Source organism: Delphinus delphis, chromosome 13, assembly GCF_949987515.2.
Source record: "Delphinus delphis chromosome 13, mDelDel1.2, whole genome shotgun sequence".
NCBI classification, from domain to species: Eukaryota; Metazoa; Chordata; class Mammalia; order Artiodactyla; family Delphinidae; genus Delphinus; species Delphinus delphis.
The window spans coordinates 82,460,578-82,474,454 of record NC_082695.1 but is presented as its reverse complement, the minus strand read 5'-3'; positions in this window follow the sequence as shown (position 1 = coordinate 82,474,454).

Below are 13,877 nucleotides of genomic sequence, written 5' to 3'. Positions count from 1 at the left end.
CTAGGGTGTAATTTGTCTCCATATAAGATGACCCACAACTGAATGCACTCCTGCCTGTGCTATCAAGAAATATTACTGGGCTTCCCTGGTGGCGCAGTGGTTGAGAGTCCGCCTGCCGATGCAGAGGACACGGGTTCGTGCCCCGGTCCGGCTGGGCCCGTGAGCCATGGCCGCTGAGCCTGTGTGTCCGGGGCCTGTGCCCCGCAGCGGGAGAGGCCACAGCAGTGAGACGCCCGCGTACCGCAAAAAAAAAAAAAAAAAAAAAAAGAAATATTATTGGTGACAATGCTGATGATAACAATAATAATAATGATGATGGAACGCTAACAACAACACTAACTGTAGGGTCCCTTAATAATTTGTAACCACAGGCCTGATAACGTTTGGGTCTGGGATTCAAATTTAAAGAACACCTTCCTGAAGGCAGAAAATCTACAGGTGGAGAAATTAAACTGCATTGATTGCAGCTTGGTAACATCAGCTGATACATATTGAATAAAACACCAGTCTTCTCTGGATATAATCATCCTCAATTAAGGTATCCCAGGATCCCACAGATGAAATTCATGTAAGTATGAATGTAAAGGAATTATCAAAGAACAGATGATACAAAACATAAATAACAAGTATTGGCATAAGTATATCAAAAACAAGATCAGATTTAGACTGCTAAAAACTTTCGACTTTAGAATTACTCATTGGAGTAAAACACTACAATGAATAATGTGTTGAAAAGCGTAAGTGGTAAAAGTACAAAATTAAGTAAGCAACAAAAAAATATCAATAAAAGGCCAGAGAGATTTGAGGAATAACCAAAAACGGATACAGAGTGTGCATGCGAAACCAAAAATGTAATTGACAGGGTGAACACCAGTTAAAGACACAGTTGAAAAGATAATTACTGAATGTACCATAGAATTGTAAGGATTATCCAGTGTTCAGAGAAATAACGAGAAAAAAATATGATTGAGGTTAAGGGACTCAGGAGCAGAAAAAGGTCTATCATGTATATAATTGGATTTCTAAACAAGAGAATGAAGGAAGAATTATAAGGAGAAACAATGGATGGAAATAACCCAGAATGAAAGACATAAATCCAAAGATATAGAAAGGACAATGTATATTAAGTGAAATAAGAAATGCCCACTGATATATTATTGGAATTGTTAATACCAAGAAAAAGGAAGATTTTCAAAGAAATCAGAGAAAATGGAGAGTTCTCTAAGGAAGTTACTGTAACATTAAAAGCAGAATTCCCTCATCTCCTGCTACTCTGCCCTTGTTCCCTTGATCACTCCAGGCCAGCTGTTTCTGGAACATTCCAGACATTTTCTTATCTAGGGACCTTTGTTCCGGGTGGTCCTTCTTCCTGAAGCTTCTTCTACATGCTGTTTGTCCTACATTCCCCCGTCAATTCAAGCTTGCCCTAAAATACCTCCACCTCAAGGATCCTGACAACCCGACAATAGTTAATATTCGAAGCTTTCCACAACTTCCAACCCACCTTATGTGCTCTACCTTTTAGCCCTATAGCATTCATTAATTCTAATGTATTCTATTATTTACCAGTAGTGTATCACAGATTTATCAAATGATCATGAACAACTTGAAAACAACTAATGGGACTGTAAGTAAATTACAGTTCCTCCATGCAATGGGAAATCATATCTTCATTAGAAAGGATCAGCTAGCTCTAATTATAGTGTAGGGAACAGTGCCAAGATATACTGGCACCCAGAAACATATACATGAAAAAAGCAAAATGCAGAGCTATATGCATAGCATGCTACCATTCTACATGTGTATAAATCATATACATGATCTATATCTGAAAAGAAACGGGTACCTTATAACGCTGGCATCTTCAGGGTGAGCAGACTACCTGGCTGGGGAACAGGTAAGGAAAGGAGCCTTTTTCCCACGTCTTTCTTCCAAAATTTTCTTCCATGAGAATGTAATAGCTATCAAACAAGTAGATGTAACTACTAAAACGTACAGGCACAGAAGTCTCTTGCTTTTACATTTACGTATGTGTTAGCTGGATAAATATGAAAGTTACAAAAGAAAAATGACCTGATTATGTTCCTGAAAAAGTAGAACTTTCAATATTTGTAGGAAAAATTGCTACCGTCATTGTCTCCAGGGTACACTTCATATTCCCCTTGACCATGACTGAAACATGTTTTCCCTTCTGAAGATAAACGACTCTCTACTACCTCTTTACCTGCTTCATAGAGAAAAGTGCGTGCACCCACACAGACACAGACACACACACACACTTAACCTGAGTCCCGACTCTCTCATCATTGCTCATTTTTCTCAATTGTGTATTTCATGGAACATTTATGATCAAATATGCCATTAGGATTTGGTATGTTTTTCTCTTCCTCAATCTGGCATTTAGCCATCATCATCCAAGACTATCTTGTGACGTTACCATCCTCATGCAAAGTGAGTTTCCACAATCTTTGTCTTTAAGTGACAGGTGGAAAATGTACCACAAAAGTCATACAGCGTAGAACAGGCAGTAAGAGCAGATCGGCAATGAAACCATGAGCCTGCATTCACGTCAAACAGGGTATTTGCTCTGAACCAATGAAGGCCAAGTTTACTGTGTCAATGTCAAGCTCATGGTAAACAAAGTTTCTGCTTCTCTCTCATCATGAATACATCACTTGTTCAACCCAACGACTCAGGCCTTATCAGGCAGTATTTAATCTCAGTACAGTTGTGCTGACAGCCCTAATCACAATTCTCCTATTCTTAGATGCAGAGAAGACCCCCTGAGGATTCCCACTAGGGACAGACTCCCTGGCGCATTTCCCTAAATTTCAGAACGCCTGCCTTACAGGCGTGTTTTCCTTAAGGCTCTGTGCTTTGCTTTCCAAGAGGGCAGACAGATAATATAAGTATTCACTCCCCAGCGTGAATGCGAGATGCAGGAGCATCGGGCAAGCCATCAGGAAACCGGAGTTCTTGTAAGAGGACCCTAACTCTGAATACTCATACATCCTGAAAGGGTCTTTAAGAACCCTGGGTCTCTTTATGTGAAAATAAGTTGGTCAACTTCTAAGACTCTTGAAGTTCTAAAAGCCCATGGATATCTACATGGACACTAGTATATGAAGATATTTAGTTGGTTCTTAAAGGAGTGTATTCATTTACTAGGCTGATATAACTAGCACCATGAACGACGTGGTTTTAAAACAACAGGAATTTACTGTTTTGGCAGCTAGAATTTCAAATTCAAGGTGTTAGTAGGGTAACACTCTCTGAAGACTCTAAGGGAGAATCTATTCCAGACCTATCTCCTGGCTTCAGGTGTTGCCAGCCATCCTTAGTGTTCCTTGGTCTGTACATGCTTCACTCCAACTTCTGTCCCCATCACCACGTGGTGCTCTCCCTGTGCCTGTCTCTGTGTCTCTGCTATCTTACAGAAAGCAGTCCTAGTGGATTAAGGACCCATCCTACTCCAGTATGACCTAATGTTAACTTGCATCTGAATTACAACAAAGGTCAGGTCACATTCACAAGTACTGGGGGTAAGGGCTTATACATAATTGGGGGGGTACACAATTCAACCAGTCACAGGTGACGCTGTACACTTCTCTACATACGCATTTTAAACCAGATGCTCAGATGATGCAATCAGTTTGCCAATCTAATATTCGGAGAAACTGAAACACAGACAATTAGAACTTAGAAACCTAAAAATCCCATAGTCACGAAGAGCATCTCAAAGGACATTATCTTGCATGCCTCTGCATTTTATAAGAAAACTGTGCCTCTCAAAAATATTGCTTCTTCAGGAAAATATGTTGAAATTCAAACATAAGAGAAGATCCCATATCAGATATTATTGCAGGAAATTCAAAATCTCCCTCCCACATAAATATCTGAAGAAACAACTGACTAACAAAATTACAAATTCTGTAAAGTTTAGATATTATTGTCAAGGTTTTACAGCTCCTGATAAATTAATATACTGCTGCCAGAAAGAACACAGTAATGAATTAGATTTACATAAACAATTTTTACTTTACTAAAAATGTTTATTACTACATTACTATATGCAATGTAGCATTATAATAATCCTAATTCTAATATGCATTAGAATCTAATAATCGTTAAATTATTCATTCCCTTGTTTTCAATAGTGAATGGAGTGGATAGAACGTATGGCTGACACGCATTCAGAAATGTCCTGGTTAAACCCAAAACAAAAAGTTGCGAATGGCTTGTGACTAGTTTTCACGCTTCTTCCACAGGCTGCTCTGAATACAAGAAGAACCATCCCTAGAGAAGTGGTTATGAAAACTGTACTTTGTTTTGTTAAGGTTCTATGCTCTGCTTTCCAAGGGGGCGGATAAGCAATATACGTATTCATGCTTAAAATCAAGGCTGAATAGAACGGGCTACCTTGTCATCTGGTACAATCGAGAAGGCTCAAACGGTGTAACCACAAGCTCACCTCCCCATTCTGCTCCTGTAGAAGAAGTCCCCTAGTCAAACCACTCAACTTATCCAACAGACCCAGCACACGCCTGCTTATCCCTGAGTAGTGAGTTTCAATTCCCTGCCAGCCCACAGAAACAAGAATCAGAATCATTCAAACAAGCCAATAACATGCTCCAGGGGGAAGCAGGGGGAACCTCGCCCTCTTAATACTACGAAGACTGCTTCCTACAGCCGGATTATCCTCTCTACATCCAAGTATAATCCCGGTACATCCTGCATGGCATGCAGGATCCTCCTCTCCCAGGCTGTGAATATAGGGGACTCATGAAATTGCTGTTAATTTCATCTGTCCAAAGTCGGGGGTCATGTGTTCCACCATCCACGTAACCCCAGGGCAGGAACACCTTCCTCACCAATGGCGTCAAGAGGAGGCAGTCAAAACATACCTTTAGTTAAATAACTACCTAAGCAAGAAACCTCTAGAATCTTACAGCATTTCCGTAAGTATTTTGCACTTGACTGGACAGTGTTGCTAGGTCTCATGGGGCAGGAAGGAGCAGCAGTTACCTGTGCAGGACCATCTTCTCACAAGCCACGTATTAAACCAGGATACAAACAATATTGTACCACCTGGTGGACAAAAAGGAGGCTAAGTGGGCTACCTGATTACAATCGTGTGAAAATAAAGACTATTCTGGCTAAAGAGACTGAGTTGATTAGAGTTTGGATTAAAACTTAGAAGCTTTGAAAGAGATGTTTGTCATATTTACTTGTTCATAAGCCAGTATTTTGAGGAAAACCTCATAACGTTTAACAGCATCTAGTCTTTTTGTTTTCATTTTTGGTTGTGTTGGGTCTTCATTGCTGCACACGGGCTTTCTCTAGCTGTGGTGAGTGGTGGCTACTCTTCATTGCGGTGTCCGGGCTTCTCATTGCGGTGGCTTCTCTTGTTGTGGACCATGGGCTCTAGGCACGCAGACTTCAGTAGTTGTGGCACGTGGGCTCAGTAGCTGTGGTACACAGGCTTAGCTGCTCTGCAGCCATGTGGGATCTTCCCAGACCAGGGCTCGAACCCGTGTCCCCTGCATTGGCAGGCAGACTCTCAACCACTGCGCCACCAGGGAAGTCCAGCATTCTAGTCTTTTGCAGAACACATTTTAGGAACACTATTTACACTCTTGGATCGTATGTACACCTTGACCACCCATCTCCACGTAGCAAACAGAGCCATCTATCTAAAATCCCAGTAGGACCATGTCCTGCCCCTGCTTGAATTCCTTCGGTCTCTCTCCATCCCCTGAAAAAGCACAAGCTACTAAGTATCGCATACAAGGCGTTGAATGACCTGACTCCCAGTCCCCTTCTTCAGTCTCATCTCTCATGGCTGACAGTGGCTTTTCTTTTTAGGCAAAGAAAGAATGAGTTCGTGTACAGCCCGAGGAGAAGTACTGAGTGGAGAGGAAGAAGTTAAATATATATGAGGGAGGGGATGAACAATAGAATGCTATATATATGAGAGAGGGGGTGAATAATAGAATGATATTCTGGACAAGGTTGGAGCTGGGCTCGAAGACTTAAATAGAGACATGGCTCTGACTTAAATCTTGACATAGCGGAGGTAAGATACGGGCTGCAAGAAATGAATGTTGGGGTGGAAAAGAAGCAAGATTGTTACTGAAAGCCCCTATATTCTCACTCAAGTAGAAGAAAGATCATCTGCTGAGGCTGAAGGGAACAGGGACTGAGCTAGTGTTCTGAAGAGCAAGGTGAAATTTGGGATTTTATCCATGCAAACAGGAGGTGGATGTTACTAAGAGCTCACTGAGGGCCAGTCTGAGGAAAGGCTCTAATGTGTAAGGGTATGTGCTTTAGCCAAACGTAATTCAGTTCCACCCATAAACGGAACTATCTAAATAGGGAATGAATTATTTCATTTCTCCAAAGTTATCATTTAACCAGACTACTCAGTGAGAAGTGGTTTCCAAGAAAATTCATAAAAAATATAGTTCCTATCACTGAAGAAATAGGCTCACTGGATGTGATGGGTGCACCGAAGAAAAGAGAAGGACACGACTTGGAGATAATGAAAGCTCCTACGGAGCAGAGATCTGAGATCAAATACAATATGGATACCAAGGGGGAAAGGGGGGTGGGTGGGATGAACTGGGAGATTGGGATTGGCATATATACACTATTGATACTACGTATAAAATAGATAACTAAGGAGAACCTACTGTATAGCACAGGGAGGTCTATTCAATGCTCTGTGGTGACCTAAATGAGAAGGCAATCCAAAAAGGAGGGGATATATGTGTATGAATAGCTGATTCACTTTGCTGTACTGTAAAGCAACTACACCCCAATAAAATTAATAAAATACCCTATGGAGACCTGAATCGGTGGTAAGATTGTGCTCTTATAATGGACTCTTAATATTTACCATATCCGAGATCAGAATACTTCTAAAGGATAAGACGGTCTAGCCAATCTCTCAAAATCCCCCATAATTATGCTAATGGTTGGAGTAAAGAGAGAGAGATTATTAAATCGTTCCAAAATCTTTAGTGAATGGGGGGAGTGTATCTTTTATGATATTTTGATCTTAAGTGACAGAAAAATCTAAGGAACCTAGAGAATTTATTGGCTTCCGTATCTGAAAAAATTATAAGGCTGGTTTCATGGATTTAAGAGTTTAAATGATATTATAAAGATGATATCTATCACTGAGTTCAGCTTTGCTATTCTTTGCATGTTGACTTTACATCAGTTTCCGCATGGCAGCCAAGTGTCTGTAGCATCTCCAACTACGTATCACATTATATGCAAATGTGGCAGGAAAACACCTCAAATCAAAGCACCAACTTTAGCTCTCATTGTAACCCAACCTTCAAACAAACACCATCTAGAGGTTTGGGGGCACTAACTGACCAGAGCTAAAGCATACTTTCTACTCCTAGAAAAGAATGCGACCTCACGCAAACCTGAAGAACTGAGACTGAGGGAGGCACAGATCTCAAATGGAAGTCATGGTCTGTTCAAAGAACTAAGATGAATGAATGGGGAACGAATGGGGAAAAACCTCCTCAAGCCACCATTCCTCAACCTAAAAAACCATATGATTCGAGCCCCAAGATACTGTACAGAACAATTTAACCAGCTATGCTGCTCCTATATAATAAGAATTTCCAACTTCCTAACCCTCCACATAACCTCAACTCAGCCTAATTCATGTTTTACAGTCTGTCACTTTCAAAATCCCACCATGGTACCAATTTCCATTTCAGTTAAGGTTAGCTGCAAGAGAAACCAAAAGTACATATTTCAAACAAAAAGCAGCAAAGAAATTGAAAGGAAATATGGGAAATCAACCCATTTTTTTCAAAGCCTGAAAAATCAGTCTCAAAGCCCACAGACAAAGGCAATTCTGAATGTTGGTTATCAAGAACTCAACTTCACTTTCATCATGGAAATACAGGATTGAATAAGCTCCCACTTTTTCAACATTTTACGTAACTGTGTCCAAGACTCCATTTCCAGGGAAAAAGCAGTTGACTAGCCTAGCTCAGGGGATGTAGATCATGACTAGAGGAGAGGTGGGCACATTAAAAACCATGTTAGAATGATCCAAAGACTAAGAAGATGTTATATTATCAGGATACCAAAAACAAAAAGCTGGTCACTACAGGTAGTAATGCAAAGTCTGTTTTGCTGGTGAGAACAGCAAGAAAGCACAGAGTACAGTGGTAATCATTATGCAACACAGAAATGTATCCAACCAGCATGTTGTACACCTTAAACTTACAAGGTTATGGGGTTCAATGATAGCTCAGTAAAAAATTAAATAAAAACTCAGTATGAAAAGTAAATTCAATTCACAGGGGAGGCAAGAGGGGAGAATTAGCATAGAAAGTGGTAAAACCAGAGAGTATAAGCTTCAAAGGAGAATGACTACAACCATAAAAGAGTAAGGAAACATCATAATCATTCATTATTCTTGACAGTATTAATGAAGACTGGAAAGAGAAGCCGGGGGAGGGGGTGTTTTACAGGGCAGTGGTGTCTACGTGGGAGACCAAGGGTTTATCTAGGAAAAGGGCACGGCAAGAATTCTTTGGAAGAATGATTGCGCAGGACTGGGTAGACACCAGGGAGAAAAGAAAATTGCAAGACATCATTCAACCAACAAATAGCTTAACATGTATCACAATTGTTCTTGCGGTAGGACATGGGTACATTTAAAAGACGTATAAGATACGGTCCCTGACTTCAGGTCTATAGGCTCTAGTGATTCATCACTGGTTAACAGAACTTTCTGCTATGATGGAAATGTTCTATAACCTGTGCTGTCCAAGATGGTAGCCATTAGTCACATGTGATGACTGAGCACGTGAAATGTGGTTACTATGAAAAGAATTGGCTTTTGAATTTGTATTTCATAATGAATGTATTGTATTTCATAATGAATTGTATTTGAATTGTATTTCATAATGAATTAAGTTTTGAATTGTATTTCATAATGAATTAAGTTTACATATACATAGCCACATGTAACTAGAGGCTACCGTATGATACAGCACAGTTCTAGATTACAGTGTGATACAAAATAAAAGGTGACCCTTACAAGATAAAATAGCATTAAGTTAGAGTCCAAAATCCTCCAAGTTTTGTAAACATAAACTTACAAGAGGCTTTAGATTATACTTGCATGAATAAGAACTGAAAAATTGTTAAATTCGTCAAAATTCCTATAGGTAGCTTGATAAAAAGGTGGACATAAGTCATCTTTTTAGGATGCTAGTGCATCTTAGAATGCAACTAGCTAAAAGTGGTATGACGGCATTCACAGGAGAGAAGGCAAGGTCCAGAAAATCACCCGAACTAGGAACATTCACAGCTCTAAAGCTGACAGCAGGGGCACATGCCCAAACCTGAGGCTATTCCAGAGGTAACCATAGACGTTCCTCTCTGCCAGCCACTCATAACTAGTTATCCTGATTTTGTCCTCCAAGTTTCTTGTGAAAATTGCTTCTCTAATAACTGAGGATTTCTAGTACATAGTCTTTTTATTCCCTCTACCTATCAGGTACTATTCCTACTGATGTAGTTAATAAGTGGTGCGATCTGATAAATTTGAATTCGTATGCCTACTAACTTCGGTCATTTGGAGAAAACTGCTTCAGAGGTGACTGCCTTTTCTTTTCTGAAAACAGTCCTACAGAGGTCACCAGGTGAACTGAACAAAAATACCTAAGTTGTCAAGGAGTTTCTTCTTATTTCGTTTCCCCTTTTAACCAGTTTGAAGACAGACATAGTCAATTTTTTTTTTCCATTGAGACATTTTCCCAGGTACCAGACCACTTGCTAAACAATAAGTATTTGTAATCATCAGGGCAATGAGGGAAGCTCCAGTATTATGCTCACTGTAGACAAGAGATAACTAGTGCCCTGAGTGGTTAAGTAACCTGTCCAAGGTCAAGAACTTGATTCGGTGGAACCAGGACTCAGACAAGGAAGTCTGGTTCCAGAGTCTTGGCTTTGAAACTTCTCACCATCCTGCTTTTCTCAGCTCATACCTACCCATGCATGCTCACACATTCACAACCCACACCTGGCCTTGAAGATGTGAACGTCCTCAACAGAAGGTCTGCCATGAATAGAAGAGCAGGGATGTGGAACAGCACTGAATATTTCTGTAAAGATATAGTCCAGAATCACTGCAGTGTGGATTACAAAGAAAATGGCAGAAGATTAAAGATACAGGCAATGGTGAAATCCTAAACAGCTTATAAACTAGGCTTGAAAGTTTAATCTGTGTACAATGGACTGATATTTTCTAAAATGTGTATTGAAACACAGTCCCAGTACAAGCTTAAAGATTTAATAATCAAATAAATTATGGAAGTGCTGCATACTACGTGTGCCTGGTACCGCATACTATGTCTGTCTGGTACATACAATGCACATGGTCTCATTAAACATACTGAGAAGGCTGCAATTAAGAAGTTGAGCGTTGTGTAATTCTACATTTGACACACTACTTGTGAAATACGCCTCCGTGCGTATGCATATCTGTAGAATCTATTCGCAGGTCCACATGATACACTTTGAATCCCTTCAGTAAGCACAGGAGGAGTTTAAACCAGGGACCATTTCATATTACAGATACATCACTAACCAGAAGGGGAAAGATGAAGTTAAAGAAAGTGGGGTTTTGGAGGAGGGGAAAACAGTTAAAATATGAATGTAGGAATGAGGCAGTGAACATAGAAACATGAAAATGAGCCAATCTGTGACATACTTAAGGAAAAAGGACTTAGTGACTAATTTGATATGGGGAGTTAAGAGATATGGATGAGAACGTTTTCTAGATTTCATGGGTGTATAATGGCAGCGTTAACAGGAAGAGAAATAGGCTTTGTTGAAATAAAACATATTCATGCACGTTAAATTAAAGGTTACTATGGGGCATTTAATTGGAACTATGCAATAGGCTGCTCACGTGTTTGCTTCATTCACACCACTTCTCAAATGTCTGATTTTATTTGTATTTACATATTCCTTTGTTTACTGATTATTTCCCTACTAAATGTAAAGTCCTGGAGGCAAACATGTAATGGATGCTTAATAAGTAACTTTTTGTGGAATACATAATTCATGTTGCAGAAAAATTAGTTTTATTGAGGATTTGCTATAGGTTGAATATTTGTTTCCCCACGAAATTCGTAAGCTGAAATGGAATCCCCAGTATGATGGTATTTGGGGGAGGGGGTTGGGAGGCAATTAGGTCATGAGAGGGGAGCCCTGCTGGGTCCCCTGGTGGGTCATGAGGGGTTAGTGCCTTTAGAAGAGACCCTAGAGAGCTCCTTTGTCCTTTTGTCCACGTGAGGTTAGAGTGACAGACAGCCATCTCTGAACCAGGACGAGGGCCCTCCCCAGACGCCGAATCTGCCAGTACCTCGTTCTAAGGCTTCCAGCCTCCACAATTCTGAGAAACTGATTCTGCTGCTTACACATCACCCAGGCTATTGCATTTTTATTGGAGCAGCCCAAGCTAAGACAGTGGGACAATTTTTTTTTTTTTTTTTTTTTTTTTTTAGTAAAAGATGATACCTTCCCTCTCCTATGTAGAGAGCCCAGAGGACCAAACACCTGAGTCCTTTCACAGACTAGGGTGGGCTGAGCTTGGTGTGCAGGTTAACAGTCAGTGTACTTTTGCCTCAACCCGTTTTAGGAAAAGGATTCTTCAGAATTCCCAATAGACACGTTTGCCTCTCCACCCCTGGGGGCTGCAGGAAACCTCCTCTGATTTGCAGATCTCTTCAGCCTCCCACTCTGAGCTTCTCTAACATCTAACAAAGGCCCAAGGTAGACACAGGCTGAGTGTGTGATGTGCTCCAGCCTCTGGTTTATCAGACACCCCATGCATGGTGTTCTGTTACAGCAGCCTGAAAGGACTGTGACACGGTATAAATGCTACAGTGAAATCCAGTAGTTTGGCTGCAGGGTTTAGGGGGCAAGGGGCAATGCTGCGGCCACATCTCCTTTGTCCCAAAGTCCACGGAGAGGACTAGCTCAGGCAGGCACCGCTACCACACGTGTAGAGCTACACAGCTTTCCCAGGCCCGCAGATGGGGAGCAGAGGATCAAATCATTGCTGTGAAGGGATAAAGAAGACTGCTACGATATGTTATCACTTCTTTACACCTTCCATAATTCTCTCCATTCTGGACCTAAGAGGGTTCCTCCTTCTATGAGGTCCTACCAGGATGCTCGAGAAACTGGGCACATTAGGGTCCAAAAGAAGAGAGAAACATCATTTATATCATGGCTGGCTCTTTGTCTGGGCTTTCAGCTTTCTGCATTTCCCAAGGGAAGCTCACCCAGCTATCACGGGACAAGGATTTGGGACAGGAGACAGTAATAAAGTACATCTGGCAGGGAGACATTCTGCCTTTCTTTCCAGAAACTATGTGCGATAGCGGGTGATTTGCAGACTGCAGATGTGGCAAATGCCAATCATTCTACACATGTGACAGATTAATAGATATTGCATCTACCTATAACAATCATATATAGGCAAATTGCTTGATGCTTTTGAGTTCCTGGGATGACTTCACACACCGAACTCTTTCAAAAGCAAAAAATTATGACAACATCTAGGTTTCTATATTGTAAGTTCCATGCCTGCATAAATAAGAGAAGGTCTAAAATATTAGCCAATCATCTTTTGAAGTCAAAATGAGTATCAAATAGGTCTGGCATCTAATTAACACGGGTTACATATTTAGTGCACCTTCAGAAACCATTCTCGCATCATTTAGTAAGGAACTACTTTCAAGTCCACTAGAAAACATGCAGTATTCTCAAATACCCATCTACTATCTTTATTTTTCCAGTACTTACAAGGACACCAGTCATAATGGATTAAAGACCCCAAATGAGGTCCAGAATGACCTCATTTCAACTCAACTATAATTGCAACCACACTATCTCCAGATAAGGTCACATTCGTAGGTACTGGAAGTTAGGATTTCAATGTATCTTCTGTGAGGACACTATATGCACCTTGCCAGGATAGTATTTGATCCACATGACAAAATTTTACATCTGATGAGGAGAAACCTGACTTGAGTTACCATAGCAGATAATCCCAGCCTGTTAACCTCTAAGTTCACAGATCCAAGCTGTTTAAGGACATGTATCATCCCTTTGGCTAAGATAGTAACAACATGGACACAGATATATCCTTAATCTTCCTCCAACCTTCCCTCAAAGAGATTTGCCACCACATCTTAGGGTAACTGATGCACCATGGAAGAAAACTTGCTCAATTTTGGACGGGCTTGCAAGAAATTGGTTCTGAGTTGAGGTTAATCTAGAGAGACCCCAAATATCACTGTGGTGTGATCAGAATGGAAGTTTGTGAATACCAGATAATAAGTGGAGTTTTGACCCATGAGGGCTGAAGACTACTTTTGGGGTTACTTCCTGAGTTCCTCAATTTACAAAGAAAAAGAATATATTCAGCAATTAGCAGAATCCCCATCCTGATTCCCTGGTTCACGGAGTGAAGGGTATGGAAGGAAGAACCAGATGAAAGCCCACTGAGATTCCTCTCTTTACCAAGACAGTAAACCAAGGGCAATACAGTGTCTCTGGAGGAACTTGGAAGATTATTCCACCACCAAAGACTTCAAAGATGGTGGTGATTCCCATCACACCCCAATTTAACTCACTTGTAGAATTTATGCAACTTATTTACATTATTTTCTCCCTTTTCTTCTTGTAATACTCTGCCTTCCACCAACCTGGTGACTTCAGAAGCTGCTTTACGGTCTCTTCCTATCTCTGAAGTCATTCTCCATGTTTACCTCTAACAATCTCTTTTCACAATGCCTTTTACCTTCTCAAAATCCATT